Raw genomic sequence first — 26,564 nt, 5'->3', positions numbered from 1 at the left:
CGGATTATATGGAGTTGACCTTCTATGCTTGATTTTTTATTCCTCCATTATCTTAATTACCAACTTGGATGTGAATTGAGTGCCTTGATTTGTCACAATTTCCCTTAGAACACCAAAAAGAGTGAAAATATCCTCAAAAATAAATGAAACTACAACATTTTCAGTGGCAGAAGAAAGTGATTTAGCTTCTACCCATTTTGTGACATAATCTGCACAAAGAAGAATATACCTTTTTTGCCTTGATGGCAGATTGATTGGACCAAAAAAATCCAGAGCCCACTTTTCAAAAGGTTTAATAAGTACTTGAGGCTGCAAAGACATTTCATTTAAAGGAACATGTTTTCCCATTCTCTGACAACTATCACATCTCTTAACATATTCCTTGGAATCCATAAAAAGAGAAGGCTAATAATATCCTAAGAGAAGGATTTTATAAGAAGTTCTTTTATTAGCGAAATGTCTTCCACATGGTTCATCATGACAAGCCTGCAATATTTTTGGTACTTCATCTTCTCTAACACATATTTGAATGATTAGTCTTGTACGATTCTTCATTTTTCCATGAATAGGTTACACTAGTTTGAATAACCTTCTTTTTCTCTCAAGGAGACAAGTATGATGGTAACTTCCTTGTAGCTAAATAATTAGAAATATCTGCAAACCAACGACATTTAATAGATATTGCAAAAATATATTCATCAGGAAAATTATCCTCTGCAGGAACAACATTATTATCATTTTGGATTGTAGATAGAATGTCAACAATTGTGTTTTGTTTTCCAGGTCTATCCAAAATAGTAATATTTAATTCTTGTAATAACAATAGCCATCTTGTAATTCTACCATTAGTAATTGGTTTATTCACTAGATATCTAATTGTAGAGTGACCAATGTGTATGAAGGTTTCATAACCAGTGATGTAATGTCTGAATTTATTGATGGCATCTCCAACAACTAAAAACTCCTTTTCTGTTATAGTGTAATTTAACTCTGTAAGAGTCAAATTGTTACTGGTGTAGTAAATGGCATTAGGAGTTAATTCCTTCTATCCTAATACAACTCCTAAATATGTATCTGAGGCAGTTGAAATGTGAAAAGGTAGTTTCCAATTTGGTCCTCTTAAAATGGGTGCTTCAAAGATGTTTTCTTTCAATGTTTCAAAAGAATTTTGGAAGTCAAAGTTCTAGATGAATTCACAATATTTTGTGAGAAATTTGAAAAGTGGAGGGGCTATCTTTGTAAAGTTTTCTATGAATCTTCTATAATAACCAGTAAAGCCAAGAAAACTTCTAACATCTCTTTGACAGGCTGGGACTGATAATTTAGAAATAACTTCCACTTTAGATGTGTCCACTCTAATTCTGTTTCTTGAAATATGGTGTCCTAAAACAATTCCCTCAACAAACATCATAAAATATTTTTCATGACTTAATGAGACATTTTATTCTTTACATCTAATGATAACTTTTTCCAAAATTTTAAGAGCTTCTTAAAAATAATTTCCATAGACAGTACAATCATCCATGTAAACTTCGACACAATCATGAATTAGATAAAATGCCTAAAAATGCCCTTTGGAATGTTGTAGGTGCATTACATAACCTAAAAGGAAGTAATCGGTAAGCATAGGTTCCCAGTGGATAGGTAAAAGTGGTTTTATCTTGATCTTCTAGAGCTACTAGGTTCTAGTTATATCCACTAAAACCATATAAGAATGAAAAATATTTTTTCCCTGCCAATGTATCTAAAACTTGATCTATAAAAGGAAGTGGAAAACGATATTTTAAAGTAGCTTTATTCAATTCCCTATAATCAATGCATACTCTCCATTTTCGATTCTTTTTCGAAACAATTAACAATGGTGAAACCCACTAGCCACCTGATATTGGATAAATGAAATTCACATTTAACAATTTTTATAATTCCTCTTTAACAATTTCCCTTAAATTTGGATTCATTCTTCTCTGGGGTTGTCAGATTGGTTTCACATTTTCTTCAATATAGATATGATGTATACAAGTGTTAGGATCAATTCCTTTCTTATCAATGTATTCCCATGCATAAGTAGAGGAATGTTCTTGTAACATATTTATCAATTCTTCCTTTTGAGATTCTTCCAAATTATCATTAATATTTAAAGTTTTCCTTGGAAAAATTTCTATTTAAGAATTACCAAATTTATCCATAGAATGTAAATATATTTGAGGAGACGATAGATATTTAATATTACATTGTTCTTGAAAATTTGATTAGATTCACAATATGAAGAAGATTCATTACTTTCCATTAGATTTAAAATTTGTTCTTCTTCATCTATTTGTGAAGTAGCAAAGATTTGTCATATCCCAATATCATCATCTATCCCTTCTTCACTTTCTACATCTATTGTTGTTTTTGCAGGAGGATATAATGTGAATTTCTTTGTTGAACTTCCATCAGAGATAAACATATCATCGGATCTACAACTTATAAAAGCATCAGTTGTAGCTAACCATGGTCTTCCTAGAATAAATGGGTGTCTTCCTAAATTATTCTTAGGTGTTAAGATCATAAAGTCAACAAGATATTCCCAAGAATATAAGGATACAAATATATCTTCTAACACACCATCAGGTTTGATTGCATATCTATCTGCGAATTGCAATAATGTATGTGTATATTGAAGATTAGGAAGTTTCAATTGATTCATAGTTTGTTTACTCATGATTTTTATGGATTCTCCTAAATCAATTAATGTGTTTGGAATTTAAATACCATTGATGTGTGTTTTCACAATGGGACTTCCTAGATCAAGATATTTCTAAATTGTTGTTTTTCCCATCATGATATCTACAATTTTTCTGACTATTTGAATTCTGTTTACTTATTTTATTTTTCTTTCAAGTTTTTTAATACTTAAATACCTAATGTTCTTTGAAAATATTTATATTTCTTTGATACCTTGTAACAAAGAAATTTTTATGCAATCATTCTTCAGTGCATCTATCATATCATAATTAGGCAACACAATTGATTTTTCTACCCCTTTATCAATTTTTAGTCTTTTAGGAAAGCGTGGTGTTTGAACATAAATTGAAGGTCATTCTATGATGGGAGTTGAGTTTATTGGAACATTATCAGGATGTGCAGGGGTGGTTTGTTTTTGAGAATTTTCTTCTTGATGAGGAGATGTCTCTTCCTCAGAGAGGTTTTCTTTTTTCAGATTCCTGAATAATAATAGTTGGTGACTTCTTTTCCAATACTCTAACGGATATAAGTTGAACATTGTTTATAGCTAATGGAGTTATCATGTAAGTTTGGAAATTATGTCCTTCCATATTGTAAACAAGCTATGAACTTTTATTATTATTTGGATTTGGAAGTGGCTAGGCAGACAATTGATTTTGTCTTTGTGGAAATGGTAATGAAAGTTATGGATTTGAGTTTTGAGGTTGAGATGATTGAATAGGTTGAAGAAAATATTGTGGTGGAAAAACAGTATAAGGTTGTTGAAATTGAGGATATTAAGGATACTTTCCATAAGGATTTTCCATTCTTGTGCCCAATTTTGAGGCCAAGGTTTTCGGCATGGGTGCAATCCAATTACTTTGTGATGGTTGTGCATATGCTTGAGTGTTGAAACCTTGAGTCATATTTGATTGTGAATTTTTCCATGGTATCTTAACATTAAAACAAAGGGGTTCTACTTGATTTTGTATTAATTCATCTTGATAGACAACTTTAAGACCTTGTATTGAAGGACATTCCTTTGGATCATGATTTTATGCACAGATAACACATGTTTATACACTTTTTATGTCAAGAGAGAATTCTCTTAAGGCATGCTTCTTTCTACATTTCAGACAAAAGATAGATAATGCAACATTTTTATATTTTTGCTTGTTTTGTAATTTAAGGGTATCTATTTTCTCACTAAGACTTCCCAAAATATCCTTTTTAAAGTTGTCAAAAAAATTGCCTATTTCAGCCCTACTTACTGTCCTAACTGTAGATTTATTAATCTTATACATAACAGGATCTCTTGGATTTTTCCCAGTTCTTTCTTTACCTCTTGAAATATGTATGCATAATTCACAAATATCTCCAAATGATAACTAAGAAATATCTCCTTTACCCATCAGATTGAGAAGATCAATCCACTCATCTCTAATAGATTTTAGTAAGAGAGATTTCAAAGTTTCTTCATCTAGATTATGCATTTTAGCCCTTTTAACATTATAAGCAAATCTTTCAATGAAGTCTTCAAGATTTTCATCTTCTTTTTGCATCATTTTAAAGACTTCATCTTTAAGATTATGAGGCATACAATAATCCTTGTATTTCTCTAAGAATGTAGTTTTCATTTGTTCCCATGTTCTTATGGAATGTACTCCTAAGCCCATAAACCATTTTAATGATGCATCCTTAAGAGTGGCTAGAAACAATTTAAAATTTTGAGAATCAAGCAAGTAGTCATAGGATCTACACAAGACTTCAAATTAAAAGAGAAATGTTTTAGGATACTCATTCCTTAATCCATGAAAATTAGGAAGGATGGATGGTGATATATTTTTCATTGTAGTTTTGGTATCTTCATCGAGGATGGGAAATCAAAAAGGTTTTGGATCTCCTCTACCTCCTCCTCTTCCTCTTTCTCGACCTTTACCACCTCCTCTATTTCCTCCTCTTCCACCTCCAATCCTAGGTTATTCACCATTCACAATATGTACTTCTCATTCCCCTTATCCTGCCATTGTAGATTCCTCAAAACTAATGTAAGGTTCCAAAATTGGATTTTCTAATTCATCTTCTATTTCCTCTGGTTCTTCTATCAATGGAATATTAAAATAGGTTCGTTCTTCTTCCTCTTCACTAGGGATTTCTAGTTCTTGTCCTAAAATTTTTCTCCAGTTGAAGATAGAAAAATTACTCCTTCTGTACGGGATGTAGGATCCCCTTCTTCTATTATGGCTCCAGTTGACGAAGTTCGCGAATCTCTAGGTTGGATTTCAGATCTAAGTACCTCAGGAAGTTTGTGTTTGCCTGCAATGGATGGAATATGAGTTTGGGTGGATGGTGTGGAACTAAAAGGTCGTGATGGGGTGAGTGATGATGTTGGAATAATATTTCTACCTCTACCTACAAATCTACCTCTAGAATCTCTTTGCCTATGCATATCATTTTTATTGTTTTTATTTTTAATGAAAATAAAAAGAAAAAAAAAACTCCTATATACACTTCACCGACAACGGTGCCAAAATGTTTGGTAATTTAATTGATGTTAAATTACTTGCATGAATTATCAACCAGGGCTAGCAAAATGATGAAGTGTATGTGCACTGTATGTGCTAAGAGTCTTTGTCACTCATTCAAATCCTAAGTTAATTAGAGTTATCAAAATGCACATGTTCTTCTATAGCTATGTAACTTATACAAAATGAAATCAATTCTACTTTACTTGCTTGAATAATTATCACACTTAAAATTGCTTTAAAATAAAATCAATCTTGTTGTTAAAATCGCACTTGCTTAAATGAAAAATCACTCTTGAAAACCATAACTACTTAAATGTAAATTACTCTCAAAACCGCACTTTCTTAAATATGAACCATACTTGCTTGAATTAAAATCAGAAAACCACACTTTTTTAAATGTAAATAACACGTGTACTCAAATCAAATCACTCTTTGCAATAAAATCACACTTACAAACAAATATGTTCTAACTTAAAGAAGGATTAGTTTTCTAATTGAAAATCACTACAATGTAAAGCTTACACTTCTACTGCTATGTTAGATTATACTCTATCCATGTGCATCTGAAATATCTCTTGACTTGAACAATAAAATGATTAGCAGAAACAATCGCAAACTTATATCTAAGAATCAAAACTCAATTTCTCAAATGAATTGATCTACAAGAAATATAAACTGAAATACTAACTGTTAATAAACAAATACCTTACTATCTCGGGGGGTCCCTCCTATGAGAAGAAAGTAGCACTATCCAGTTGTCACAAGTTAATTATCCATGCATCGAGATCACATAACGGAATGGAATCGAATCTGATTTTTTATATATCAAAATGGAGTGCTTACAAATAAAAATTCAAGTCTGTTTTAGCCATGCCAAGAGGCATATTTATAAAACCCTTATGCAATAAATGTTTTTAGGTATTTATGCATATGCTGATTGACATTGGATATAATTAACTAAAGAGATAAGATATCATAATCTTGCTCATGTTTTTTTTATCAATGCAACAAATCATGAGGCAGAAAATCTGCATCTTGCTCGCTTGCTTCGCCTTTCACAATGGTTGACTTATCCTTTGACTGAAATGATAGAGTACGTTCTGCACTGATCTGACTTCTGCAAATAGGAAAAAATTGTTGTTGTAGGTAATTTTTAACTACCGATGTGCCTTGTTTCTTGGTGGAGGCTCCGCAACCTATCGAACCTTGGACTTAGCTGCATAAGCATTCATCAACTATAAAATCACTGTAATTCATTAGATCAAGTAGATATTAAGTTAAATAATAAATACAAATGAAATTTATGAAATATAAGATGATTATTTACCTTATGTTCTTTCAAACTTGTAAATTGATACCCAAATTGTAGTTATGAAGGTCAGAAAGGAAGGATTTGAGTGAAAAAGGATTGCCAAAATGAAGCAATTCTTGGGTTCAATAATCTAGCTCCACATGGGGATGCATTTCTTTCATGAAGTAATGTGAGAATGCCAGAATACTGCATCCAAGAAAACAATATTCCATCAAATATATATCAATCCAAAATCAAAATCATCATGCATAGATAATAAATCTGCTAGAATAGGAAAATTCTATTCTAATCAAACTAGAAAAGAACATTAAATCATAAATGCATGAAATAAAACTAACTGATGAAATGAAGTAAAAAGGGATAGGGTTATATATACTATACAAACGATGCCCTATGGCATCAGATATTATTGATTTCACACAATCTCAGGAATCTTCTCGCTAACTGGTGGATCCCTAGGCTACTTATCAGATGTCCCTTGCCGAAACTTTGCCCTCTTTGGTTGATGAAGAATATGATCATTGTGTTGAATATATCTATCATACTAAACTCTCCTTCTCTTTCTATTTTGAAAGTAGGATGGAATATGCAAGGAGAAAAATTGATATACAAGGTGGATAAATTCTGATTCAAAATGCGTTGATGACCCTGTGGCCAAACTTCTTCACCATTCTCCAATATATTTGGAACTTATACATGGTATCTTCTTTCCACTTCTATATATAATCTGACCATTCCACTTAATGTTATAAGATATATCCATCTAAATAGACCCACCTAAATCAGCTTCAAACTTTCAGGAAAGAAGTATTCCCCATACATCTAGTGCATCAACCATTGATATATCCATGGTGATGATTCTGTATCAGTAATCGGCCAAGGAGACCTGTAGATATTTAACCATACCAAGGAATTCGAATGAACACTAGACTAAAATGAGAGGGGGGGGTGAATCAGTTTAGTATACTCACAGACAATAATATTCTTTTCTTCAAACTCATTTGTTACAGGGAAAAGTGTCTATATAGAACTGCTCTATCCCACTAAGGTGTGACAGCTGCCTTAGAAACAAATAGAGAAAAACTACTTTTGTTTTTCCTTTATGAATTATAGATAGAGAGGAACAGAAAGACCAACCTCTGTCTTGCGCTAATCCTTTGATTCAATCCCTCTCTTCTTTGATAGTCCTCAGCTACCTGCTCCCTTACACGCCCAGCTTCACAAAGTACCTGTAAGATCACAGAAGCATAGCACTATACAAAGACATGGATCTATATTCATAAAAAATCTAGGATCAGATGTAAATTTACCATACAAATGTAACAAGCATCAATGATACAAAAGCATGGAGGAAAACTCAAATAGTTTTTATTGATAAACAAGAAAAGATCCAGGAGGAGTTACAACAAGTTGTTCCGACCCAGCATCAACCTCCAAGCAAAGAAGCCCCTCTTCACCTCAAACAAAGCTTAGATCACCCAACAATCTGATGTTTGTCTCTAGAAACCAACAACAATTCCTTACAATATGCAAAATTCCAACCCTTGGATCTCTGGGATGAGGGATCCATATATAGATATCTGTAAGGGGAATGAGTCAGCTTGTGATTTGATTAGTGTCTTCTCTTTGATAGTTCTTGCTTCCACTTGGAGACTGAAGGCCTCTTACTCATCCTTGGTCGAATTCAGTGAGGCAAGTGTCACAGGAGAAGATTCTGGAAGCTTCCATTGTCTCTGCACCTCGTGGAATGACACTACCATTTCTCGCCCATCACACCCCACAGAAGGGACTTTTGAAATGCAACGCACCCTCACAGTGTATTTAGGTGAGATGCAACGCACTTAGCCAGTGGGGCAGCTGCAATGATCCTGTTTTGACCAATTCTGAGCAGTTTCTCATGGAGAACTTCTGGGAGAAGCTGTAATCTGTTGACCTTGTTCCTTTAGGGGTTAGAACAACACTTTTAGGGACTTAGGAGCCCTTGGTTTATGGACATTTCATGCTTAGGGTTATAGGGCACAAAAATGTCTATAATAGTTGCCCCCTAAAGTATGAGGTCGTTAACCTTTTGGTGTCGGGTGAAATGCTTTATTATGAGGATCCGAAGTTCTTTCAATGCTGGGAGGATACCTGTAATAAGATACAATACAATACATTATCTTCATATTGTTTTCATGATCTAGCTAAGGCGGGCATTCCCATGCTCATCTTTATAAATTCATTTTTATTTACATAGGACAAACAATCGTCTGAGTGTAGACTGATGATTCTGATAGAGCCATCATCCTTTTGAGTGGATGATTATCTGTGTAGCAATGATGTACATTTAATGTCTTTATTTCCCTGAATATATATCGCAGCCCGGATGGATGAAACTAGATCCGGGGTCTTCAATCTCGTCCAATATTCACTCGAAGTACAAGTCGATCCATGTGAGAAATGTTCTGACGTCGAACATGGAAAGACATCGCTTTATTACTAGTCAATGATGTAAACTGTTAACAAGCGCGAGAGGAATCACCGATAATGATAATGACCCTCAAGGTACTGCAGTACAATTCACGTGGTGTGAATAAAGGACTTAGTGTCGAACACCACGCAAAATCTTTCAGTCGAAGGCCATTGATGTAAACCTGTCGCCGAAAGTGAGAAACTTGCCATTGAGGCATGCAAGCTTCAAAGTATTGAATGGGGTGTTCCTAGATCAAATTCTTGGATAATGAGCTGATGTCGACAAGAAATGATCCGTCACAGGAGGGCCTTAATGAATCCCACATCAATGACACGGAACGGAGCAAATGATTTTAATGGAGGTGAAAACGATATGGTGATATAAGGTTCAGGGTGGCGGTCATGAAAGAATGGAGTATAATGTATGGTAGTGGGTGGGACACAGGTGAATTCTCTGAATGACTTCTCTTGAACATATCTGCGACACTGATGTGATGGATTGGTAGCATTAACCCCAAATGTGGATGGTATGGCGTGACCATGGTGATGTGACCGGTGAATGAAACAACCCAACCCGACTCGGACACGGAGTGGAAGTGTCATGTTCAAGAGCGAGTTGCTACCAATAAAGTTTCTTTGAGTTTTCTTCCCAATTTTCCCCAGTCATTGCTGACCAGTACCTCTTTATTTTTGTCAAGCTTGAGGAGGATAACATATGCTTGTTCTATAATTTGCCCTTCGGGCAAACCCATCGCTATGTTTTAACGAGCCTAGCGATAGTGAAACTCGTTCTCGTCTATAGACAAGTTTGTCGCTATTAATATTTTTAACGAGTTTAACGACAAAGATAACTCGGTCCGTTTCAATTTTAGAGAGTTTGAAAAGGAACTTAAAGGTAACTCCAAAATTCATTTTTCGTCATCTAATCCCTTAAGTCCGAAAAAGTATAAAACAATATAGAAGGGATGAATTTTCGATACTTTTAACGAGCCGAACAAAACAAGCGCTCGATCTTTTTGTGTAATAATATCTCAGGTCCAAAAAGATTAAAATATAGAGGAGGGATAACACTTCCTGTCCCTTTAACGAGCTGGAGAGGCCAATGGCTCGGCAATCTTTTCATATTTTACGAGTCAGTTGAAAAGAGCTTAAAGGAGACTCGTCTTTTGAGGAACGAGTGATAAAATGGGTAGCAGCTGATTCCAGTTAAGGTTTGGAATTTTCCAATCACGGCAGTGTCACAAGGATGGCTAGTGAAATCACTCTTCGTAGCTGTTCCTCAAAATGGGTAAACAATCAAATGGAGGTGAATGATCGGCCATTGAAAAAGTGGAGGTGACGGTGCAAACACGACCAAGGATTTAATGGCTGAAGTACTACATTCACGATGGTTATTTACCGGAGAATAGTTCATTTTTTAATGAGCTTAAACGCGGGTGGAAACATTTGCTCATGTCTTATGTTTATTTTTTAACGAGCTTGAACTATGTGTTAAAACTGCTCGATTAATCCAGTTGTGTGATAAGAATGTCTCATATAAAACGACAATTTTTAGATTTTTTCCCCACATCCTTTCTCTATGCAAGTTATGAAACGAACAATCCTACGAGTTTAAAGGGTTAGAGGACCTACAAATTTAAAAAATAAATAGTCGCTCTTCGCTTGCACTCAAAAAGGTTTGCATGCCCCCAGGTATAAAACAGAATTTCAAGGTTACCCCTTCTTTAGTCCGTTAAAACATTTGTTTTACCGAGAGAGGCCTACCTCTTACGGGTTATCCAAAGATTGTTCTATTCACAGCGCAAACAAAACACTTCTTCGGCGATGTCTATTGAAATAAACAAAGGTGAGCGGCGATGCCCGCCAACCCACATAACCTTGACAAGAGGATCTTGTTCTAGAATAACCCCCTCTTCCAATCACGGACGGGGATACATACTAGTCATATTCTCTTATGAAAACCTACCCTATACCCGAAGTTTTCCTGCTGAAGCAGACCAGGGTGCATGCCCCCTGGGATTCAGTCATGTCCCCCTAAATCACTCGCGCTCATCGGGTGGACGGACTGGAGATTGAGACATTTCTTGTGTGAAAAGACCATTTAGGGATCGTATATGACTATTTTCTATGTGTGATCTAGGAAATGAAAGCTGGTCCACGAGCTTGACCAATCTTCCTTCGTGTGGAAAACACATCACTCTAAAGAGTGATGAGACAATGGCTCTCATGCAATAAATATAGTCTCATCCAAGGAGTAGATTGTAATCCAGGGGTCCTTGAACTACCATCACATTCATGTGAATGATTTTCCTTCTCAATGTTATGGGCACATCGGGAAGGATCCCTAACGGTTGACTGATTCCTTTATCAAAGCCTATCAGATTTCTCATCTCAGGCAAAAGCGATGGTGAACCAAGCGCTTTCCAAGCAGTTGAGGAAATGATACTCACATAAGCCCCTTCATCTATGATGGCACCAGCCATAACCATTCTATATATTTGAAAAATAATTCGGAATGGTATACTAGCTGGTAAACGGGGTCTGCCTAGTTGATTCCAGTCGAAGGAGACAACTTGGTTGCTTGGAGGTGGGACCGAATAGACGGCCGGGTACGACTCTAACGAACTTCCTTCCTGCGATAAAGGAACGGGTAAATTGACCCCATGTTCATTGGAGTCTGTGATTATGAAAAGAATTTGGACGGTGTCATCCTCGTTCTCTTCAGTGACCATATCATCTGAAGATGGAACCTCTGAAGGCAAGACCGGGTCAACTGCCGCCTCGACCTTTTGAATTTCGTCTGGTATGGATTGAGATGGTTTATCTTCAATGATAGATGCTTCGGCCGACCACCTGAGCGGGCCAGCCGGATTTTCAACTAGTGACGGACTCGGCAAGATTTTTTTATATCCAGGAGGAAGTCGTAATGGTGAAACCGGACGATAATCCAAAACTCTTTTAGCTTCATCTAAGAAGGGACAATGGTGGACAGCGTGATCGCCTTCGCACAGTTTACAAGGAAATCTATATTTTCCTTTTTTTCCTGGGGCTTCACTTTCACTAGTTGATGGTGTGTTTTCAACATGATCATCAGAGGTTGACGACACCGGGTTGTGCAAATGGGGAGACCAGTCCCTTAAGATCCGAGGGATGCAAGGACAATCTCCGTGATAGTGGTCTCCCTTGCAAATGACACACGGTGATTTAGGCCTGGTCGGTGCAGTGTGTGGATTTTCTTTAGACGACACTCGTTTGCCCCCATTCGCTTTTGGCTCCTTCTTCTTCTTCTCTTTCTTCTTCTTTTCCTTCTTCTCCTTAGGTACTTGACTTTTGGCTTTACCATCCCCATCAAGCGAAGAGGAAGGGGGAGAGGAAGAATTGGAGGAAGTAGAAGGTTGGTGGGTAACTCTGGACTCGTCTATTTTCTGATTTGATTGTTCAGGAATAATGGTGTTCTGAACGACAGAGGTCGAGAAGAGCCATACAGGCAAACCAATTGTCGGTCCTGGAAGCGACAATGTGGCCATATGGGGTGCACCAACATCTCCCCAAGAGGAGAAGGGACTAGGATTTCCTCCAAGGGGAATTCCTTGGTTGGTGGACTCCATTTTCTCAACCCAAGATCAACGTAGGAAAGGGGTAATGAATATTCCGTTTAAAATAAATTTTAGATGCTTTGACACAACTTGTTTTTTCAGTTTTTAAGAGTCGAGAAAAAACAAAAGATGACTCTAGTCTCCTTCGATTTTTAATGAGCCTGAAGTGACAAGTGCTCAGATGGACCTTTTCCGTTAAGGAGTCTGAAAAGGAACGAAAGGGACTGCTCTGGAAGTCTAGGTAGAGGGAGTACCAAACCAATCGCAAAACTGCAGAATACTTTTTACGGTACGGCAGTCAATCTTCCCGAATGCTGTGTTCAGTGCATTGCGATCGATAGGGCGGCAGACATGGCTTCCTATGGATAAAGGATTTAAGCCTATAGGGGTCTCCCAAAATATACTCGGCGGTACATGGGAGCACAAGTCCGTACTAGCACTTATCGTCTCAAAGTGGAGGAATCACCCAACCATCAGTGAGAACAACAGTTACCAGGCTTTACGATGCCGTAATACGTCTCTAGCCTAGACCTCTAAATGTTGTGCGTTAAGTTCCAAAGCGTTGTTAGATTCATTGAATTTATTTTAAGTTGATCTTGCTTATGAAGTTTGCCTTTCGGGTTCACCACGAGATGTAGATGTAATTCCTAAAATGCAATCTAAAGATGATAAACAAGCTTTTTATCTCTTTTGTGCAATGAAAATCCTAGCTACTAGGGAAAAGAAAGACAGAACCTTTTCACAAAGAGCAAAGAGCACACTGTAAATGCACTTTCCTAAATCAAGCCAAATAGACTGTCTGTATGCAAATTCACATGCATGTATTTGTTTTTCGACTTTCTTAGTATATGGATGCTAAAAAGAAAGTTGATGCACAAATCTGAATTTCTTTTCAAGCGACAAACATAAACAAGTTTCTTTTTGAAATAAAAAAATGGAGATGATTACAACACCTTACGATTTTGAAATGAATACTTGTTCTTGACACTAGAAAATTACAAATTCAGACCAAAAGCAATAGTAACATGATAATCGACCATCAACAGCAATCGAACTCTTTCCTATGATTGAAATCGACACTTGCGACAGATTCAAATCAAAGGACGACAATACGACTATGCTACTTTTGCAAAGGAGAACTGTAAATAACTCAAAAAACACACAAAAACACTACAGTTCTTTTGTACAAAGGAGGCGGAATAACAGCAAGGAAAAGGAGTTTCAAACAGACATATACTGATCACAGGCAGCAAAATTCAGGAATAGAACTGGAAAGCATGAAGCACATAAGCCACAGCTGCACAGAGCTAGTCTCATCAGCGCACCTGTAACACAGAGAATCTGAAATGCAGCGCAGGTTGTCCACTCGGGAAGTGCGCTGAAATTCAGAATCTCTGAACAGTACCTGCGCTGGGCCAGAAACGAGACTCTGTTCGAGTTCCGGGTCACAGTTTGTAGTTCAGTTCTTGGTTTTTGGCCAAGTAAAAAGCAATCACTAATGCAACAATCAGGGGTAGATTTAAGGAGGATCTAAGAGCTATCACAAGGGCAATCAGATAGTTTGTGAATCAGTTGTTTAAATCATAAACAGATCCAGAGGATGGATTGAAGCAACAGTTATCTACTTTGCATTTGTTATGGCAAATGCAGTTCGAATGCTACTTGTAAGTTTATGAAACAAACAACAAAGAATGATAAACAAACAAACTAATTATATCCCCAGTGGAGTCACCATTTTGTTACAGGGAAAAGTGTCTATATACAACTGCTCTATCCCACTAAGGTGTGACAGATGCCTTAGAAACAAACAGTGAAAAACTACTTTTGTTTTTCCTTTATGATTATAGATAGAAAGGAACAGAAAGACCAACCTCTGTCTTGCGCTAATCCTTCGATTCGATCCCTCTCTTCTTTGATAGTCCTCAGCTACCTGCTCCCTTGCACGCCCAGCTTCACAAAGTACCTGTAAGATCACAGAAGCATAGCACTATACAAAGACATGGATCTATATTCATAAAAAATCTAGGATCAGATGTAAATTTACCATACAAATGTAACAAGCATCAATGATACAAAAGCATGGAGGAAAACTCAAATAGTTTTTATTGATAAACAAGAAAAGATCCAGGAGGAGTTACAACCAGTTGTTCCGACCCAGCATCAACCTCCCAGCAAAGAATCCCCTCTTCACCTCAAACAAAGCTTAGATCACCCAACAATCTGATGTTTGTCTCTAGAAACCAACAGCAATTCCTTACAATATGCAAAATTCCAGCCCCTGGATCTCTGGGATGAGGGATCCATATATAGATATCTGTAAGGGGGATGAGTCAGCTTGTGATTTGATTAGTGTCTTCTCTTTGATAGTTCTTGCTTCCACTTGGAGACTGAAGGCCTCTTACTCATCCTCGGTCGAATTCAGTGAGGCAAGTGTCACAGGAGAAGATTCTGGAAGCTTCCATTGTCTCTCCACCTCACGAAATGACACTGCCATTTGTCATTTCTCGCCCATCGCACCCCACAGAAGGGACTTTTGAAATGCAATGCACCCTCACAGTGTATTTAGGTGAGATGCAACGCACTTAGCCAGTGGAGCAGCTGCAATGATCCTGTTTTGACCAATTCTGAGCAGTTTCTCATGGAGAACTTCTGGGAGAAGCTGTAATCTGTTGACCTTGTTCCTTTAGGGGTTAGAACAACACTTTTAGGGACTTAGGAGCCCTTGGTTTATGGACATTTCATGCTTAGGTTTGTAGGGCACAAAAATGTCTATAACATCATTAGTTGAAACATTACATGAGCAACTTAACAAATAATGACCAACATATTGAATATGTGAACAAAAAGTAATAAGCACACCAAACCATCACATATACGCATAATAAAAACACATATTGAAACCATATATATGTGTAAACCCATAAAGGGAGAAAACCATGGTTTTATTATTGTTGTGATGCAAAGGCAAGCTCCTACTCCTTATTACATATAATTTTGTGTAGGCCCCAACCTACAGGAGGTTGCTACCTCAATTTTCTGCAAGTTGCAACATGTAAGGAAGCTCCACCTCCCATATGATTTCTATAGGCTACAACCCACAAGAGGCTCCTACCTCAACTAGCTCAAACTGGATATTTATCAATCTTCAACTTGAAAGGAGACTACCATCCCCGTATGTAAACATGAAGTAAAAATGTACTAGTTTACTTGCTCATAAACTTTGCATATCTCCATCTCCATTTCTACATCTTTTTCCCTTCAAATCTACTTCACATCAGCTTCATAAGTGCTAGGTAACTAATGCATAATAGTTCAATCACCTCCCCCACATTCATTCATTCTCTCCCTTACTACTCTGCCTTCCAAATTCACATCTTTTATAAAGATAGTTTTCTGGTTGTTTGTATCCCACATAGGAATATGAAGTGAATAGGCTTGACTCTTTGCCATCCACTTCATTCCTTTCCATGCTCTTCATATGTTGAATATTTAGATAAAAAGTGAATAATCCATCCAATATTAACTTCAACCACATGTAATGATTAAATGCATTAAACTAATGTCAACATCAAATAAAAATATTTGTCCTTAATGCATCGCAACAATATTTGCAACATTTTTGCCTTTTCCTTGGAGTCTTGCCTTTGCATCACAACAATTAAGCTTAATCAAAATTTCCACATCATACATTCTTCAATATAGCAATGCCTGCAACATTATCAAAACATTTTAATGTATCAAAAAAACTCCTCCTTCTTTTTCTCCTTTGCCTTCTTTTTCTTCTTGTTGATCCTTGTATTGTTTTTTCTCCTCGCCTTGTTGTTGCCCCTTGCATTACTGCTACTTTTCTGCTTGCTGCTCCTTGTAGTTTTGTTGCTCCTTTGCTTGTTGTTCTTTGTGCTTTCTACTCATTTTTTTTTCTGATTTGCAGCTATAACAACATATTTCTTCCTCTACTTCTTTAGCATTGATCGCAACCCTTGCATGCTTGTTGTTTCTCCTTGCTTGTTGTTGCTCCTACATCCCTTACCGCTCCTTGTGCCACTCCTTTGATTGATGCTCATTTTCCATCAATGAAAATATTGCCAACAATCTCCCCCTTTGGCATTGATGGCAACACATTTTTCCTCCCCTTTTCATTTTCAGAAGTGTCTTCCTTGCTCTGATTACCTCCCCCTTTGACATCAATGGCAAGGGGGTTACAAATGTCTTATAGCCCAAAAACAATCCTCAACATAGCATAGTTGTCATCATGTTTTATAACATGCAATGTATTGTTCTGCATGACTGAATAAATGCTACTCTAGGTGTCTTATTAGGGCTCCTTCAAATTGAATGAATGTTGCTCCAAAGGAAAACTTTCTCTATATGACATATAAACATTGTAAGAGCAGTGAAAAATATTATTGTGAGAACACTTTGAAATCAAGAATACTATTGAGAGAACACTTTGTAAAGAAAAACATGGTATGATTACAATTTATGACTATATATTTGTTAATACTCCCTCAGATTCAGTTTTGAGCTCGTATATAACAAGAGCTTCTTCAATGTTTCAACACTGTAGTGTGGACCATATGAATGTCGCTCCAACATGAAATATGCTTTTCCAGTGTTGTACCAACGATGCAAGTGAATGTCACTTAATCCATTTTTTCAACTTCAATGCAATTTGTTATTTTCCCATCCAATGTTGTTGAAGATATTAATGCCAAAAATGAGCCATAGTCTACTTCTCATGCTTTTGATATCTCGGTGTAGAGCATATTGTACATAAAAGAATTGTTCCAAAGAGCCCTTGAGTGTTAATTATGTACAAGGATCGAATCTTAGAGCACATTGTTGGCTATGCAAGCTACTATATATATACAAGTCACAACAAACCATTGTTGATTATAACAAGCCACATAATATACATCGAGCCTTTATACAAAGAGTAATCACCATATAATACACTATAATGTTGTCAACCTATGTTACCCTCAACAAGCCACAATTAATGAACTCCAACCAAACAAATGAAAAACATAAAAGAACCATATAGGATCACAGAGAAGAAGGGTCCGAGCCCCAGAGTGTGATCAATCCATAGAAAAATATAGTGTGAGTCACAAAAATAGAAAATCATAGTGTGTAATGTGAGCCAATGAATGACTATCGAGTTTATTGATGTATAGATCCAAGCCACATGATAAGGGTATGAGTTACATGTGATATACAAACCATAGAATACATTGTAATCTTGTTGAGTCAAATACCATGGATATAACTTCACTTCATACCTTGGGAGATAATTCGCATCACTGAGCCATCAAGGACAAGCTTCGGATAACTATGAAACAATATCTTGGATCAAAGTAACTCGCATTGTACATCAGAATTCATATTTTTGTTGAATGTATCCCAGAAGCAAAAGTATTTTGGATCTCTATCAGATTATTATTAACCTTAGATCGATTACTTGCATTGTTGTTATAACTTGTATAATGTTACTGTAGTGTCAAGGAGATCCAAATCACAAAGATAATTCACATTATAGTTGTGCTAAGGATTCGTATTATTACTAGAGGATCAACAAAATCTATTTTCACAACTCACCAGTGTACATTCAACGTTTATCCAATGTAAGTTTTAATCAACCCACCATTCCAACCACTCAAACTCACCATAGGTTTTAATGCATTGCATTTAAAGTTGTTCTTAGCATTGCATTCCACGCTGAATTATGCACAGAAACTGATGCTTCATTCATTGTTCCAATGTAACAACATCACTGCATATGTAATCCATTGTTTTCTATTCCACAGACTCAACTCTCACTACATAATACACTTCTACCATACATATATGTATGATGTTCAATAAACCTTCTCATGCCAATACTCTAATTGAAGGTTCCAACTGTTGTGTTCGCACCAATATTCAATGCAGGTTCCAAGATTGTATGATATCAATCGTTCAAACTCTCAATGGAAAGATTGTAGTGGGAAATAAAATTCTCAATGGAATCCATAGGTTTCATAGAGAAGCAATAAACCAAAGATAACAAATAGGACTTGACTCCCTCATATACACAATAACAATGACCGATAGGTTACCATTCCACACAAAGAGCATCACACAGTCCAACGAATGGTAGAATAGCTCGACTCGCTCCTTGCGCTACATGTTTGGCCGACTATTGGAGAGTTAAACCATGAGTAATGCCATGGTTTTATAATCATTTGATTATTCAAAATGATGCTTAATGCCTAGGTGAAGGGTCCAGATGTTCCATTCTAGTAAGATTATGCAAGTTCTCTACCTCTTAGATTTGCAATCCATGCTAGAGGAGTTACACCAAATTAGTGGAGCATTATAATCTCATGTAATAGCTAATTTGGTAGGTAACACTTTCTATCTACGTACATACTTGTAATGCTTTCTGTCTACAACATATTTGATTACATATAACATATTTTTGCTGGTGTAGATAAATTTGGTCCATTGTACACTCTAACATTAACATTCCACATTTCTGCAACCACTACCAACATTTCATATTTAATCCAGTTAATTTTGAGCGTTGTGTAATAGTGAGGTAGTTGTCATTATGCCAATACCAAACAATGTAACGTTTCCATTGTTAGACTATCATGACCTTACTATAACCTTTGAATATTGTCAGACTAATGTAACGTTCTTACACATTCTTCCTTATTGTTGCTTTTAGGAAACAACCTCCTCTTATGCCTGCAGATGGATGATGGATCGCCACTGGATGGGATCGAGTGAATGTAAAATATGTAGATCATTATCATCATTTGAATCCCAAAGATCATCCTTCAAAAGTTGAATTTGTTGAGAAATCTCTAGTCAGTTTCTTTCTAAATCCATTCCCAATGCCTGTGCTATATCCATGATGATGGAATTTTTCACAGCTTTGGCAGTTTGTCTACCGTGAGCTTCCTTTTCTAGAGTAGAGCATATATGCTCCTCATTTTCTGTTACAAAGAATTGAGCTTGTTGCATTTTCGCGTGACAACTGGTTAGAATTTTTATGCAATTCATTGTTGTTCTGGAGGCCAAGGTCGAGTAATGCTAACCAATTCCCAATATTTTGTGTGGTCTCCTACAAAATCTTGCACTACCTCCTTGAATGACCTTGAACATCGAAGCTAATGGAAGAAAGAGGCTATGATTTCCCTCAGTCCTTCCAAATTCACCTAAATATTTCATCGTTACATCATCACTTCCTTTCATTGTGAGACACTATGTGTTGGTGCTAACACTATAATTAAAGGCAAGCACTCAAGACTAAGTTAAAAAAAAACACAGTGCGCTTGTACAGAGCTTGAAAATGGATAAAACCATCCATTTCAGTGCACTTGTGAGGCATCACTCAGGCTTAGTATCCAACACAATGCGTATCATTTCTATTATCTTTGTATGCACCAGAAGTGTGTAAGGATGCACCTTAATGCACTATCAAGGAATAATTGCATCTTCCCTCAATGCACAAACCATACACCACATTCTTAACATTTAATCCACTAGTTCTTCGTCATGGTTAATCACAAGTTTTCAATGAGTTGATTTCAATGTTTTTTTTTTAATGCCTCTTGTGTATAATCCCTTTATGCACATTATATTATCATTGTATTCCAATGCATATAATGACCTGAATCTTGTCACCTGCATATGCCAATAGAATAATGCTAAAATTATGACCTTTAACTTTGATATATTCCTCATCGCACTTTCCATAAACTCTCTCTTCTGCGCCAAAAACTGCATTAGTGTGCTGCACAATAGCCTTGCAATTTTTTTTTGTTTTTTGTTTTGTTTATCTGACCTTCTGTTTAACATTGATATTGATATATGTAAATGCGAGGAAAATAAGCTACATCCACTGCGATAGCCCAGGAATATCCCAAGATTTTTCTATTTGAAAGAATAAGATCATTTACCTATCTTACAGGTGAGATTTACAATTTGGTTCAAATCTTCCATGGCCGGAAAACTCAAGGCTTTAATTTGAGTCCTTTTCTTCAGTACCATTCTAACCTTTTTGTTGAATATATTGTACAAATAGTGCTCAATGTTTTTGATTTTGGATTTATTCAAACAATTCTTTCAAAGGAATTTTAGGGGCTACTCTCCCCCTGAGATGTTGCTTCTTTACCACTGATTGAGTTCTTCTTTTGCTTTCTTGACTAGCTCCCCTTGAGACTATGATGAATTCATTTTGCTATTGAGGTCTCATGCTGCTCTTTTTCTTCCTCTTCCATACCTTGGTTGACTGCCTTCTTTCATCTGCATTTTCTTCATTGTTTGGTCTGCTTGGAGTTGCTTTAATCTTCTCTTTAGGGCTCTTTAAGATATAATGCAGCTTGAAATCCTTAGCTTTGTGACCAAGGTTATCACACACATAACATCTTGTGTGGCCAAAAGATAGAGGAAATGATGTGCTCCTTCTTGAGTTCATGCTTTTCTTTGCATACAATTTGCATTCAAATGTTTTGTGTCTGAATTCATTACACAAATATTAGTAACCATAAAAATAATTTGTGTACCTGATGGATGATTTTTTCTGCTTACTTGCTTGAGGAAAATTTCTTTTATTGCTTGTTTGAAGATATCTTCTTGCTTGTTTCACATTATGCTAATTAGCCTTGACTTGCTTTCTCTTACATCTTGCTGCTATATGTCCAAGTCTATGGCAATAAAAAAACTTCATATGTTTTCTAGGAGAAAATAATCTCCTTTGAGATCTTCTGAATTTTTTCAACTCATCTCTAAGAGGAAATGACATTTTTACAAAAATCATTTTCTTTGACTCACCCTTTCGCTCTTGTTGTTGCTTCTTGGTATTGTTTGCCTCTCTATTATTTACTCGGCTTGTACCTTCCTCTAATGGTCTTTTTAGGGATGCATCTTTATCCTCTATGGTTTCCTTTGAGCTACTTCTCTCTTATTCTGAGTCCTTCATGGATGCTATGTCCTCTCCTAGCTTCTTACACAACTTGTTATTTTCATCTAACTCTCTTCTAGCTGAAATGATCTCAGACTCTAATATTTCACACTATACTTCTTTCTCCTTTAGTTGATTATTGAGCAACTCCTCTATTCTCCTTGCCTCTTCAAGTTGTGTCCTTAGGCTTACAATTTATTCCTTGAATTTATGTTCTCTTTCATCACATATTTGCAACAGGTTTTTATAGTCTCTTCTCTCATTCTTCAATCTTTTTGTTTCAGCCAAGGCTATGTCAAGTTTGGTTTGTTATTTAGCTAACTTTCCTTCACAATGATAAGATGCATAATAGGTCTCATTTAATTGAACATTTTCCTTTTGGAAAGCCTTTTTCTTCCTTCTCTTTCTCTTTTCATTTTCTACATTGTTGTTGCTAATCTCTCCTTCATGCATGATCTCCAATCTTTCCCAAATTTCTTTTGCAGAATTTAGGTCTATTATTGTATCAAGATCCTTATTATGAAAATTGTTATACATAACAAATTTTCCCTTAGCATTCCATTATTTTTCTTGCACAAAGGGAGAGTTTTTACAGTAACCTTCACATACAAGCTTCCATACACCAAGTCCATAAGCTATCAATTTAGTTTTCACATTATCTCTCCACTCATGAAAGTTTTCTGTAGTCAACATAGGTACTCTTTGATAGTCCATGACTCAACCAGATCTACCTTCAAGATGTTAGGCTTATAAAAAAGGAACCGACATTGATAACAATTGATGAGGACTTGACTAAACTAAGAAGGGGGGTGAATTAGTTTAGTATACTCATGGACAATAATATTATTTTCTTCAAACTCATTAGTTGAAACATTACAGAGCAACAAGTAATAAGCAAATCAAAACATCACATAAACACATAATAACAACACATATTGTCACCAGATATATGTGGAAACCCATAAAGGGAGAAAACCATTGTTTTATCATTGTTGTGATGCAAAGGCAAGCTCATACTCATTACATCTGATTTTCTGTAAGCCCCAACCTACAGGAGGTTGCTACCTCAATTTTTTGTAAGTTGCAACATGCAAGGAAGCTCCGACTCCCATATGATTTTTGTAGGCTACAGCCCATAAGAGGCTTCTACCCCAACCAGCTCCAATTGGATATTTAACAAGCCTCAACTTGAAAGGAGACTACCATACCCTTATGTAAACATGAAATAACAATGTACTGGTTTACCTGGTCATAAACTTTGAATATCTCCATCTTCATTTTTTGCATCTTCTTCCCTTGAAATCTGCTTCAGATTAGCTTCATAAGTTTTAGGTAGCTAATGCATAATAGTTCAATCAACTCCCCCAAATTCATCCATTCCCTCCCTTACTACTCTGCCTTCCAAATTCACATCTTTTGTAAAGATAGTTTTTTGGTTATTTGTATCCCACATAGGAATATGAAGTGAATAGGCTTGAATCTTTGCCTTCCACTTCATTCATTTCCAAACTCTTCATATCTTGAATATCTAGAGAAAAAGTGAATAATCCATCTAATATTAACTTCATCCACATATAATGATTAAATGCATTAAACTAATGTCAACATCAAATAACAATATTTGTCCTTAGTGCATCACAACAATCTTTGCAACATTTTTTCCTTTGTCTTGGATTCTTGCCTTTGCATCACAACAATTACGATTAATCAACATTTTCACATCATACACTCTTCAATATAGCAATCTTTGAAACATTATGAAAACTTTTTTATGTATCATAACTCCTCCTCCTTCTTTTGTTGCTTGTTGTTCCTTGTATTGTTGTTGCTCCTTGCATTGTTGTTGCTCCTTGTATTACTGCTACTTTGATGCTTGTTGCTTCTTGTATTGTTGCTACTCCTTTGCTTGATGTTCTTTGTGCTTGCTGCTCCTTTGTTTGCTAATTTGTAGTTATAGCAAAATATGTCTTCCTATGCTTCTTTAGCATTGATCGCAACCATGCATGCTTGTTGTTGCTCCTTGCTTGTTGCTACTGCTGCATCCCTTGCTGCTCCTTTGCTTGATACTCATTTTACATCAATGATAATATTTCCAACAATAACATTTTTAGAATCCATTGAGAAAATGTTATGGTAAGGTCTATAAATTCTTAAGTTCAACTGTTCCATAACATTCTTAGTCATAACATTTTCTGATGCACTAGAATCAAACATGAAATTGTGAAGTAGACGGTCAATATCCAATATCAGAAAGAAGGGTTAATGTGTTGATTTGTGGTAGCATTGGATGTGCTCTAGCCATAAAAATTGGTGCAGAGGCTAAAGCACATGACATCTCCAAGGCCTAGAAATGGTTTGGGGAAATTCCACTTGGTTAGAGAGATATTAAAATAAATAATATTTTTAATGGAGTTCCTAAGTCTAAAGTTAGGAAAATTAAAATATTAATGGGTATTAATATAAAACTGGGTGAGAATGTTCTAAACGACATGGATCAAGCCAAATATAATCTTAGCCGTTAATTAGGGACTTAATCTTGGCCGTTGAAGACTCAACACGAAATGTATAAGAGGAGGCTTAAGGGTCAGTTGGAGATACACCAAGATTAATCAGTTAGTTCAGTTTTCTAGAGTGGTGATCTGTTGTTGCGGGGCAGTTAGTACATAGTAGAGAGGTAGAGATAGTGCTAGAGGGTTGGCGCAGTGGCTAAAGAGGCTAATGCAGAGGCAGCAAGAGCCACACAGAGGCAACTAGAGATTGCGCAAACGCTGAGGGGCCCTGCATGGGTGATGCAGAAGGCCAGAGAGCTAATGCAGATAGGTAGAAGGCTGACGTAGAGGGTTCAGTAGTGACACTGTGGCTAGCAGGGCTAGCACAGAGCTAAGAGGAAGCACCAAAAGAATTTTCGTGGGGAAAACTAGTGTTGAGAAGCTGAATATATGTCTTTGAGAAGAGGTATTACTGCCGTGTAACAATCTCTATTGGGTGAGCCAATTCGGTACCCTAGTTGTACTCAAGAAATCTACATAATAACAAAACCCTCAGAACTGCTGCACCAATTTTCCTGCATTGGGTTTTTCTGGGGACGATTGTTAAAAAATAACGGTGTCCCTTGTGTGTTTGTCTAGCATTTCAGTTGTTGATTTGTATATGAGTTGAGGCTGAATTTGTGTTTATTTTCAGTATTTATCTACATAAATAACTTGTTAATGGAATAAACAAGTAGGTGAAGTAAACAAGATAATGCAGTAGGGATTTTTGATGTGTTAGATTCGGAAATTTCAACATGGTATCAGAGCATTAGAGATCACAGGAGGACTGAAGGCACCAACATATATCAAAAATTTGCAGTAGTATCAGCTGTCTCGAGAGGCATATCTACTCCTAAGCAAAAGGCATCAGAGAAGGAGTGATGTAGAGGGCTCGTGTCATCATTTCGAGCTAGAGAGAGGGCCAACACAGAGGTAGAGAGAGGTAGAAGAGACTCACGAAGAGCCACATCATCCTACTTAGCTAGGTAGGCTTGACGCAATTGGCCAGAGGAGTAATTAAGCCTTTGCCGAGATTGCACAGAGCTAAAAGACTTAGTTTCTTCAGTTGTCGATGCCTAGAGAGCTGTGGGAAGATTGTGATTGGGAAGCTGGTGGGGTGTTGTTTTTGTCGGAGTAGAGCAGTACCTAACAGGATATAACGAAGGTAGAGGGAGTTGCTACCTTGATGAATTTCTAGTCAAGAAGTCCAGATTTGAGTTGCAGTTGCAAAGAGGATTGAAGAGGAGCGGATCGACATTTGGCAGGAAGATTTCCAGCAGGGAAATTGAGACTCAGAGGGAGTCTAGGAGAGAACTTCCAGGAGGGAAGTCGAGACTCAGAGGGAGTCTAGAAGAGGAGAGGGGATGGCAGTGAATGGACTAATGGATCAAGACAGGTTGGACAGGGCTTCCAAATTTGTCATCTGGAAGGCCAGGATCCTGTCAGTGCTAGATAGACATCGCATCAAAGGCTTCGCCTTGAGAACTGTGGCTATCTCAGTCAACCCAGCTAATAATGAGAAGTATGAGGATGCAATGGCAAGGGAAAAGTGCATAATCCTTGATGGGGTCAAGGATCATGTCGTACGACATATTGCTGAAAATAAAATGGCAAAGGAGATGTGGGATACTTTGACGACATTGTATTAGGGTAATTTTGTGCAGTGAAAGATGCTATTAGAGAATCATCTCCGGTTGTATTAGATGCCAAAGGGGGAGAAAATAGATGTATACCTCCTTAGATTGCAGGAGATTCAAGACCAACTTACTTCCATAGTTGCCACACTAGATCAGGAGTTCATGGTGAGGACCACCCTGAATGTAGTATCCAAGGAGTGGGAGACATTTTTCCATGGAATTTTCGGTAGAGCTATTCTTACAGGATGGGAAGAGTTGTGGGAAGCTCTTCGGAAAGAAGAGATCAGATGGTTGACTAAGGTGGGAAGTAGCAGCAAAGGATGATGTATCAAGAAAGAGGAGGAGGAGGATGCAACTCTGGCATCTATGGGACAATAGGGGAAGAGGAAGAAGAAGGATATCTCTAAGATGAAGTGCATCCATTATGGGGAGCTAGGTCATTATGCAACCTAGTGTCCCAGGAAGAAGAATAAGGGAGAGGCTTTGACTCCAAGGTAGCTCCGGCTAAGGCAGAGAAAGAAGTCGAGACTGATGACGACTGTGCCATGAGTGCTCACGCACCTATAGAGATGAGGTGGGGTGACATCGAGCTATAGTCAGGAGGACTGCAAAAGATGAGGGGCAGGATCCTTGAGCTACCTAAACTCTTGGATCCTATCCGTCTACGGGAGCCCTGAATGACAATAGCAGGATGACGGATTTCGGGAGGAAGCAAGATGCAATGGAGTGACAAGGCAGTGCTAAGAGTGCAGAGGTTCGTATCAGCAAAGTGGGGGTTGCAGCAGTGCAAGAGGTACACTGGAGGTTGCAGCAGTGCGAGAGGCACAAAGGTGTTTACAACAACGCAAAG

This window comes from Pinus tabuliformis, chromosome J, assembly GCF_031772625.1.
Source record: "Pinus tabuliformis cultivar Carrire ecotype Pingquan chromosome J, CPIR1, whole genome shotgun sequence".
NCBI classification, from domain to species: domain Eukaryota; kingdom Viridiplantae; phylum Streptophyta; class Pinopsida; order Pinales; family Pinaceae; genus Pinus; species Pinus tabuliformis.
The sequence above is the reverse complement of the archived record's forward strand: the minus strand, read 5'-3'. Positions refer to the sequence as shown.